We start from the raw sequence: 10,283 nt of genomic DNA on the forward strand, positions 1-10,283 counted from the left end.
GTGGTCTTGGAATTTTCTTTCCTGACGTTTCGCCAGCAACTGTGGCAGGCATCTTCAGAGTAGTAACACTGAAGGACAGTGTCTCTCAGTGTCAAGTGTGTAGGAAGAGTAATATATAGTCAGAAAGGGGTTGGGTTTGAGCTGAGTACTGTCCTGCAAAAGTAATGTGCTAATCATTGTCCTGTAAGTATCAAGATAATGTGCTGATGAGGGTATGGTATATTAATATGGAACCATTGTATCCTGAAGTGATCTGTTAATGTGTGTGATCCAAAGCTAATCTGCATGGCTATTGTTGACTGTTGCCTTTGTTAGTCTGGAGGTTTTCAGAACAGGAAGCCAAGCCTTAAGGTGGAAATCCAAACTATGGATTGTCAGTAATGCAGATATCTTGAGTTCTTGAACTGCACGTTTGAGAAAGAGTGAAGGGAGTATACAAAGCTGAGGGTTTTCGGTTCAAACCATGAGGAGAGGGACTTCAGTGTCATAGAGTCCAATTGCCAAAGTGGCCATTTTCTCCAGTTCCTGATATCGATCGGCTGGAGATCAGTTGTAATAGCAGGAGATCTCCAGCTAGGACCTGGAGGTTGGCAATCCTGTATATAAGAATGGTGCCATTATGTGTGAGGCCTTGCTCTAATGGCGGTCTCTTAGTTTGAGTCCCCTGTCTTTAAAAATGGAATTAGTAATGATGTCGTAGATCATAGGGTTGTTGTGTACACAATAAATTCATGAGCAATGTGTAAATTAAGGAATATTGCAATTTAAAATATTACTATACATAGTAGACTTTCTTGGCAAAAAAGTAAATTTACCAAGGAAATGCATTTCTGTCTAAGATTTTATGAAAATTTGTTAAGGTTGTCACAATGGGAACTACTGAATAGTTCAAAAAAATAATTTATTTTCTCTGCATCTTTAATGAGAGCTTAACAGTCTGCTTCTGAGCACTAAAAAGGTAAAGGTAGTCCCTGTTCAAGCACTCTGTCATTATTGACCCATGGGGTGATGTCACATCATGACGTTTACTAGGCAGCCTGTGTTTACGGGGTAGTTTGCCAGTGCCTTCCCCAGTCATCTACACTTTACTCCCAGCAAGCTGGCTACTCACTTTACTGACCTCGGAAGGATGGAAGGCTGAGCCAACCTTGAGCTGGCTCCCTGAAACGAACTTCTGTCAGGATCAAACTCAGGTCGTGAGCAGAGCTCCGACTGCAGTATTGCAGCTTACCGCTCTGCATCATGGATAGGGATGCCAGGTCCCTCTTTGCTACCGGCGGGAGGTTTTTGGGGCGGAGCCTGAGGAGGGCAGGGTTTGGGGAGGGGAGGGACTTCAATGCCATAGAGTCCAATTGCCAAAGTAGCCATTTTCTCCAGGGGAACTGATCTCTATCGGCTGGAGATCAGTTGTAATAGCAGGAGACCTCCAGCTACTACCTGGCAGTTGGCAACCCTAATCATGGAGCACTGGACAATCTGCAATACAGAGTTCAAACAGAGTTTTTTTGGATTCTGATAGGCAAAAATGTGTGTTGACTGTAATGGCTGTCTCTTTATTTTGAATAACTTAAGGAAGAACAGCTACTTTGAGAAAAAAATCCAACCTCTTAATCCTTTCCTCCTACATATAGCAAGTTCTTTTTCTCACACATGCTGCATAGCCATGTAAATTTTCAAATTTTCATGTCGTTGTAAATATTCAGAGAAACCACAGCTACCACTGATGTCAAAAGCAATAGCTGCCTGATTGTGAATGCATTCTAGAGAAAACATATCCACAAGTGGGCTTGCAACATTTACATTTCTCTGCACTGGGCATGCTGAGTGAGACGATATGAAACTGTGCTTATGCTATCGCAACAGAAAGACGCAAGAGGAGAACAGAACTACAGTTTAGCTTTTCCCTGTTTTACAAATTCAGACTTCAATATTCCAATAACAAATTCTCACAAACTTCCATTTTAATGCACGGTTTCCACAGCAACCTTGTTGCTAAGGTCTCTGTGTGTGTGTGTGATAAGTGGATTACAACCTCATCTGCATTTGGAAGTTGTTCTTGTAAAAGAACAGGTTAGCAGCAACTACAGCAACACAGTGCAAGCTGCTCAAATATGGCTTACTGTGTGGCTGTAATGATCATACAGTGCAAGGAATCATGCTGAGGTTTTCTCACTTTTTCAACTCTGTCCTTGGAGAGGAAAGCTACAACCATAACTGCTTCTGTAAAAAAAAGAATAGAACTTTAACCACCCCCACTTTAAAAGTTCAAATTGATATAGGAACATTTAAACCAGAAGGTGATGGTTCAGATCCAGATAAGAAGGCTGAAGTTACCAACCTACAATTTATTAGGAGGTGAGGACAAAGCATAATATTTGGCTATAAAAAGAACAAGTAATGAACAATTGCATTTCAAGTACTATCTAATACTTCATAGTGATAATAATGGCAAACTCATTCCTATTCCTAAATTTTGCAACTCAAAAGAAGAACCAGTTGAGATTAGCCAAGAAGCAAGCTCTGTAACCCCTTTCATTCTTCAAGCATGTGTGACAAATTAGACCTAATGGTGGAACCCATATTTGTTGTTCATGTATCTTCTCTCTTCCCACACAATTCAGGAGTAGAGGCCTACTTTAATATCAAAAGTGGAGTATAGGTGAGGAGATTTTAGCCCAAGGTCACCTAATGAGCTTCATGGCTGAGTGGGGATTCGAACCCAGATATCCCCAGACCTACTCTGACCTGGATGGCCCAGGCTAGCTCGATCTTGTCAGATCTCAAAAGCTAAGCATGTTAGTATTTGGATGGGCAAACTCCAAGGAATACCAGGGTCGTGACACAGAGACAGGCAGTGGCAAACCACCTCTGAACGTCTCTTGTCTTGAAGACTCCATAAGGGGTCACCATAAGTCAGCTGCAACTTGATGGCCTTGCCATCACCCCCCCACCCCCAGACCTAGCCCAACTACTATATCATACTATATATCAGGTTTTAAAAGCCCACACCCATGGTCTGGTCTTTCATACCTTAAGCCAACAATTAACTTAAACTGAAAGGCCCATTGAAACACTGGAAGAGAAGAAGGAAACTGCTGCATAGGGAAGAGAACGTCATAATTTTGGTTTTGCCCCACCCACCTCATGTTTGATCCTACCACCCACTAAACATCTGGCAGGAGGGGAATATGGAACAGTGTGCTATCCATCATATTGGAGAGAATGGCCTAGGGCTGTCAACTCCTGCTTGAGAAATACCTGATGATTAGGGGGTGGAGCCTTGGGAGGGTGGGGTTTGGAGAGAGGAGAGACCTCAGCAGGGTATAAGGCCATACAGTCAACCTTCTATAGCAGCCATTTTCTCCAGGGGAACTGATGTCTGGAGAACAGTTGTTATTCCAGGAGATCTCCAGTCCCCACTTGGAGGTTGGCAACCCTATGGACATATCCTAAATGTAGTTGTATTTTACTATTTTTATATAAACCATCTTAGAGATCATTCTTGATTAAAAACAAGGGTAGAAAACAAATGCAGAAATAAAATGGAAATATGGTAATAACAAGTGCAACTCACCTCCATTTCCTGTTTTGGTGATTCCATGCTACTTGTGAAGTTGCCACTAATAATTACATAGAAACTATTCAGATTTCCTCATAGGCACAGACTTCATCTATATATCCAAACAGATGTGGAATTTTAATGCATTTAAATACACAAGAAGCAGGACACTGACCAGGAAGGTCATTTCACCCTTGGATGATGGAGGACTCAAAGGAATGCTAAAGGAGGATATGGAGACTGAGAGAAACTAAATGAATTATTTGTGCCAGTTTTCACTGCAGAGCCTGTTGATCAGAGAGGCCCATGCCAGACCTGCTGTTTTCAGAAAAGGTGTATAAGGGGAAGTCCTACCTGACCAAGATTTTGGAGTTCGGGCTGAAGTGTTTTAACAAGCACACGGATAAGGAGGATCTGGTAGACATTTTATAACTGGCCTTCTCAAAAGCATTTGACAAGTTCTCGCACCAAAGAATCCTGAGTTAATTTTGCCATCATATCATGGAAAGGTGGGTTCTCCCATGGACTAGAAACTGTTTGAACAGCAGGAAGCAGAAAACAGAAGTAAATAGATAGTTCTTGCAATAGAAGGAAGCAATTTGTGGAGACCACAGCAAGCTAGGAAGGAAGGCTGAGATGCAGATAGAGTGAAAGAAATTAAGAGTATTAAGGAGACTGATACAAATATCTGGGCTGGGAATTAGCAAATATCAAGCAGTCAGACTAGAAGTCCCACTTTAAAACCCTGTCGCTCCAAGGATCTAAACATGGTGCATCTTACAGTACTCAAGAGGGGAAGCCAAGAGATCAAAGAGATGGAGCAAAAGAGAAAGCAGGGATGGCTATAGCTACCAATCTGTGAATGTCCAAGCACTAATAACATAACCCAAGAAGAGAACAAGCAGCAGGGACATGATTCTCCTGTCAATGGGAACCTAAGTAGCTACTCAAAAACAGGTAATTTTTGAGCTACCACATTTTGGAAAAGGATTCTGTCCCCAGTTAAAGGGCAAGCACCAGTGCTTCAAAATAAAATATGCTTTTATATCCAGATTTGGAAAAGGAGCAGTGTGCAAAGTGAGGGCTTTTAGTCCAGGAAAAAATTCCAAATAAGGTAAAAAAGGGGTCATACTGTCTATTGCCACAAGGATTTTTTTACCATGCAAAAGAGCTGCAAAAGATATGAGAGCGTATCTCATCGCTCTGATTTCCAGAAAGTGAATATGTAAAGCATTCTTTTGTTTGGACCATTGACCACACATTGAGGTGGCTGTAATGACCACCCCATCCTCATAGGGAGGTGTCAGAGAATACCTGTATCTCATGCAGGTGGGTACCTCCTCCTCCTTCCAGCAGAGAAATAGGTAAATGACTTTCCACAGCATCTTCCGGGGAAGAAACTGACAATACATTGAATTCAAGGTTAGAACCTTGGATAAGGCCTTCTTTGGAGTTCAAGTAGTGACCCTCTGTAGGAGATGAAGGGCAAAATTCCTCTAGAGATGTAATTGGAACTGGGTAGTGCTCGGAATTGAATGACTTCAGCACCATTCCATGTTGCTGTTGCAGGTAGTGTAGATGCTGGTCCCAGGGGCCCCACTGAAATAGGTGCATTGCGGGATACCGGCACCATAGCCCTTGTGAAAAGCCCCACAAAAAAGCCAGATTGCATGATGGATCTAGAAGATGATAGAGGCTTAGATTTGGGTGGATCCAAGGTTAAAGATGGTAGCGGTACCTTGAAGACTTCATCATCGGACAAATGTGGTGATTCCAGTGCACGCAGTGATGGTGAAGGAGTCCTGGGGTGAGGTCTTTTTCTGGAACAACCCTCGGTGCCAGAGATCAACTCTGAGGGGATGGTGATGACCGGCATTGAGAGATGAAGTTGAAAGTTTATACTCCTTCTTGGACTTTTTTGGTAGTGGTTCCAAGGTGGCTATAGGAACTGAAGCCATCCTTGGACCCTATTTGTGCATCAGATCCAAAACTGGCGGACACTTTTCAGGCTGAGTTTGAGTAGCCCCAAGTGTTTCTCCTGTAGGGTGGCTTTTAATCATGCAGCCCTCTCATGCCTGATTTTGGGGGTGAATTGGTAGCAGTCACAGGCTGCATTTCCCCCAATCAAAAAAGGCACAAGCCGTGCTCATCAGACTGTGCCATTTTTGTTCTGCAATCTCCACACTTAAAAAGTTCCATTATCCAGATACAAGTAGATCAAACTCATAATTTTTGATGAAGAATGGAAAGCTCGTAGACATAACCTCTCCTCTTGGCAGCAAAAAGAAGAGTGAGGGAAGAGCACTCCCCCGTCATGTACCGGTTTAGGTGGGAAATGGGATGGGAGGGGGAGGAATGGACCTACAGCTTAGAAAGCTCTGGAAAGCTTGAGAACTCCTGTCTTCAGCTGGCCTACACACGCACAGTCCCATTTGGGACTGCACAGAAGCTACAGAGATTAATAAAATAATGAAGATACATATATATGAGATATTATTAGCCATCATACAGCAATAGGACACTACAACTAATTACAGAACACATATGTACCAAAATATCTGAACTGTTTGTCATGATTGAGTAGCACTGCTGTTAGAACAAACTGAATTCTAGAAGAAAAAACTGGCAGAACTGCTGAGAGCCAACAGGGACTCCTAGAAAAAGATTTGTTCTGCTCCCCCTCACATATTAAAAGAACAGAGAGAGTTCACCAACACTTAATAGAACAAAAAGCCTTTCTGGGAATCTATAATTGCCCACATTAACCTTTTACGTAATACTTGAGACAGGAGAGTTCTTGCATGTCAAGAGAAGAGTTAAACTGAACAGTTATAGGTTTGTAGAGAGACTTGTAGCTGTTGCTGAAGCCCTGAGATTACAGGTGTCCTGTCTGGTGTGAGCAAAAGGAGGTAGGCAGGCTTTTGGGGAGGCGGGGCAGAGCAACCCAGGCCTAGGACATTTTGTATCTCTATACTCCCTTCCTCCTCAGTGGCCCTGTAAACAGGATGGTCCACAGATATCTAAATAAAAATCCAGTAACTCTCACCAAACATTTAATTGTAACCCATGGTCTCCACCTATCTTTAACATCACCAGGTCCTGTGTAATGGGTTAACTCTTGGCTTCTGCTTCCATAGATGTGAATTCCTTGATTGCATAGTTGGGTTGCCAACATCCAGGTGCTGGCTGGAGATCTCCCGCTATTACAACTGATCTCCAGGTGACAGAGATCAGTTCCTCTGGAAAAAAATGTCCGCTTTGGTAATTGGACTCTAAGGCATTGAAATCTCTTCCCTCTCCAAACCCCACCCTCCTCAGGCCCCACCCCCAAAATCTCAAGGTAGCTGGCAACCTTATGCATAGTGCAAAACCACCATACCTATTTTCCTCTGTCAGACATTGAGAAGGAAAGAAGGATTCCAGGCTCATTGTTTATCCTTTAATGGGTGTAGCTCTTGTTTTATTTATCATGAGCGAAAACACACACAGAATTAATAGATAATGAAATTCTAAACTCAACCAAGAGAATGAAGAAAGAAATCAAAACCGATAATCCTCCCAATGAAGAAATCTATAAAAACGGTTTTATTTCTGTAGCTATCTGTCGTGTACTCTTAACATTTTATAAAATCAAAATGCCTGAAGTTTGCCCTATTTCTTCCAACCTGTAACGACTAATTATCTCCTGACCTCTCACTGCTGGGAAAACTTAAGGTTTGATTTGATGGAGGCCAGCAGATGACCTGTCACATTTCCAGTTCCTTTTATTTCACTATTAACTTTCAATAGACTTATTAACTGCACACAGTCCACACTGATGTTTAAAGTCTACAGATTAAAATGAGCAAGAATAATAAATTCGTTTACATTTACTCAAAGGCAGGCATTTGGATCTTATTCTTACAAAACACAAACAAACAAAAACCCTTTTAATAGTAAGGCTGAGGTTAGTTTTCTTTCTAATGAGAAAGCCCCACACTTCCAGACTCCTAGCATTTTGATTCCATGAGGCTTTGTGAAATCTGCTGGGTATGGAAATGAAGTATGGCATTTGGAGAGTTAACCTGGTGAGTCGTGACTACTTGTAACTGTCAACTTCTCTCTGAGGATAAATAATTAAAGCTTCAGGAAGAACAAGCTCACAGGAAGCAGTGGAGATTGGATGTACGTAGGTGTGGAAGGCATTCATTTTTATCCAATCACTGAATAAAGAGCACATTATTCATGCAATCTGGTTCATTCACTTCTACGTGACCTGAACTCCAATGGGGGTCTGCCGCATCCAGTGTTCAACCGAACTGCATTTGGGCAGCGGGGGGGCGGGGGAGGACTGTAACTGTAACTGGCTCAGCGTTTCACAAGAACAAAATGCTACATGGCTCGTGCGTATGAAGCCTGTGGTTAATATTATTCTGAAACAAGCTTTTGACAACATAGATCATTTGTTGATGATTTCCCCCCCTCATAGCATTGAGGTGATGGCTCTGTTCCCTCATTTTTCCTCCTTGTGACTTGTATTATTGTACTTTTAAATTTCTCTCATTTTGACCCCCTAGGAGCCCACAAAGGGGCTTGCATCACAAAGAGGTGGAAAGCATCCTGTGCTTGCTAAGTGTTTTTAGCTTGACTACCTGCAGCATTTCTTCACACTAAAGAGTTTCTTGGCACCTGTTGCTGTCCTTTCCCTCGCTCATGAATTGTCCTCCATTTTTTTTGCATGGTATATCATCAAACAGTATCAAAAGCAATTAAAGCTTTGTTTAAATTCCTCTTTCTTAAACGTTTAACAATGCAAATTTAAACAGTCAATAAATAATATAACTGTGACTTTTTAAAAATGAAAACTAATAGAGGAGGGGATGCTGTTCAGCTGTTGAATAATTTATATGGAAATAAACAAATGTTAAGCAGTGTCAAATAACCAAAGCTGGTAACTATAAAATTAATTAAATTCTCCAAACACAGACAAAATAAGGACTCCCTTGTAAACCATGAACAAGGTAATTGTATCAGCTACTGCCAGTTCCATTCCGTTCCAAGCAGAAGCAGTGTGCTTAGTGTTGGAATATTAGTTTAGCAGAGTGCTCAAGAAAGCCAGTGTGGTATAGTGGTTAAAGCATCAGATTAGAATCTGAGAGACCCAGGTTTGCATCTCCACTCTGCCATGGAAACTTGCTGGGTTACCTTGGGTCAGTCACACACTCTCACCCTCAACCCTGGCAAGTATTTGGATGAGAGACCTCCAAGGAATACCAGGGACGTGAAGTGGAGGCAGGCAATGGCAATCCACCTCTGAATGTCTCTTGCCTTGAAAACCCTATGGGGTTGCCATAAATCAGTTGTGATTTGACGACAAAAAGAAAGAGCGCTCAAGGCACATAACACAGTAGAGTATATCTGGTTTGTGCGTGCTGCTAAGAAACCAAGTTACATATGGAGCCTCTTTATCTTTGCAAAAGTAATATGAATCCTTTATTGTAAGAAACTTCATTTTAGACTGGATAGAGCAGAGACAGGGTTCTAATGTAGTCTAACTAGGATGGATAGTCCTGCCCTCATGGTGCCAAGATGGAGAAGAGAGTGTGGAGAGATGGTGTCAGCAGAAAGGAAGCCTCCTTGAGAGTAGCAATCTATACATCAAAGGGATAGTAGCAAAGCAGTAGAAAGGAAGGATGTTTAGGATCCTGACGGATCTCTCTCTCTCTGACTCTCTATAGTCCCTCTCTGTAGTATGAGGCTAGGAGACAGCACAAAGTCCTTCACTTCCAACACTTAGAATGGTGTAACTCTGCTTGGGATGGCACTGATCCAGTTTTAAATTGGCCTTGTTTTCATATTCCCCTAGTAAACATACTTTTACTACATTGTAACGTTATCCTCGCTCAATCAACATATTCCGTGACAAGCTGTCTTATTAACTATCATTGTGAGTATAGTTGCTTGCTTGTTTTGTATTTCTAAAACTAAAAAGATTTTTTTTCTTAATAGCCACTTCAAGTCAATCTTCATCATACTTCTGCATCATACCAAAACAGTGGAGCCACTCGCAGGGGCAACCTATGTGGAACACAGAAGGGCTATGACAGGATCTCCAAGTCTTTTTAAGGCTTGAAAGCAAGCCATAGTATGCCACTAGGGTTGTGCATATGGATATATCCGATCCGAAAATAAACCCAAAATTAGCCCTTTCGGCATCATTTGGGTATTGGGTCGACCAAATACCAAAACCTGAGAATGTGCCTGAAGCTGAATAGGTGATTCCCGAAAAGCTGAATAAGTATTTGGCTTTTTTGGGTTAAGGCTATTCGACCCCTGCGGAGTCTCCATTTTATGGCCCTTGTTGTGTTTAAAGGAGTGCTATCTCCTTTCTTCATAATCCTGTCCCCTGGCTGGTTTCCAGGGCAGCAGGAGGGAGGGAGCAGGCATCTTGGAGTAGCAAATTTTAAGGCACACTGGAGCTCCCCATGTGGCCAATGGCAGCAATGCATTTTGCATTGCTGCAAAGCCAGGTGGTACAATCTACCTGGATTGCAACAGAGGACAATCTAGACAGGGGGAGGGAGGAGGGCCAGGAATTCTCAGTGGCCAATAGGAACCCAGGAAAAAAAGAACAGTGTTCTTTGGCCAATCATAGAAGGTGTTTTTTGGCTGGAATTATTTTCAAAATTTTCTGTGCTTGGCTAAAGACTATAAAAGCAGGTCTGGTTCCCAGACCAGGCCATTC

The sequence above is a fragment of the Euleptes europaea genome, chromosome 4 (assembly GCF_029931775.1).
Source record: "Euleptes europaea isolate rEulEur1 chromosome 4, rEulEur1.hap1, whole genome shotgun sequence".
Taxonomy (NCBI): domain Eukaryota; kingdom Metazoa; phylum Chordata; class Lepidosauria; order Squamata; family Sphaerodactylidae; genus Euleptes; species Euleptes europaea.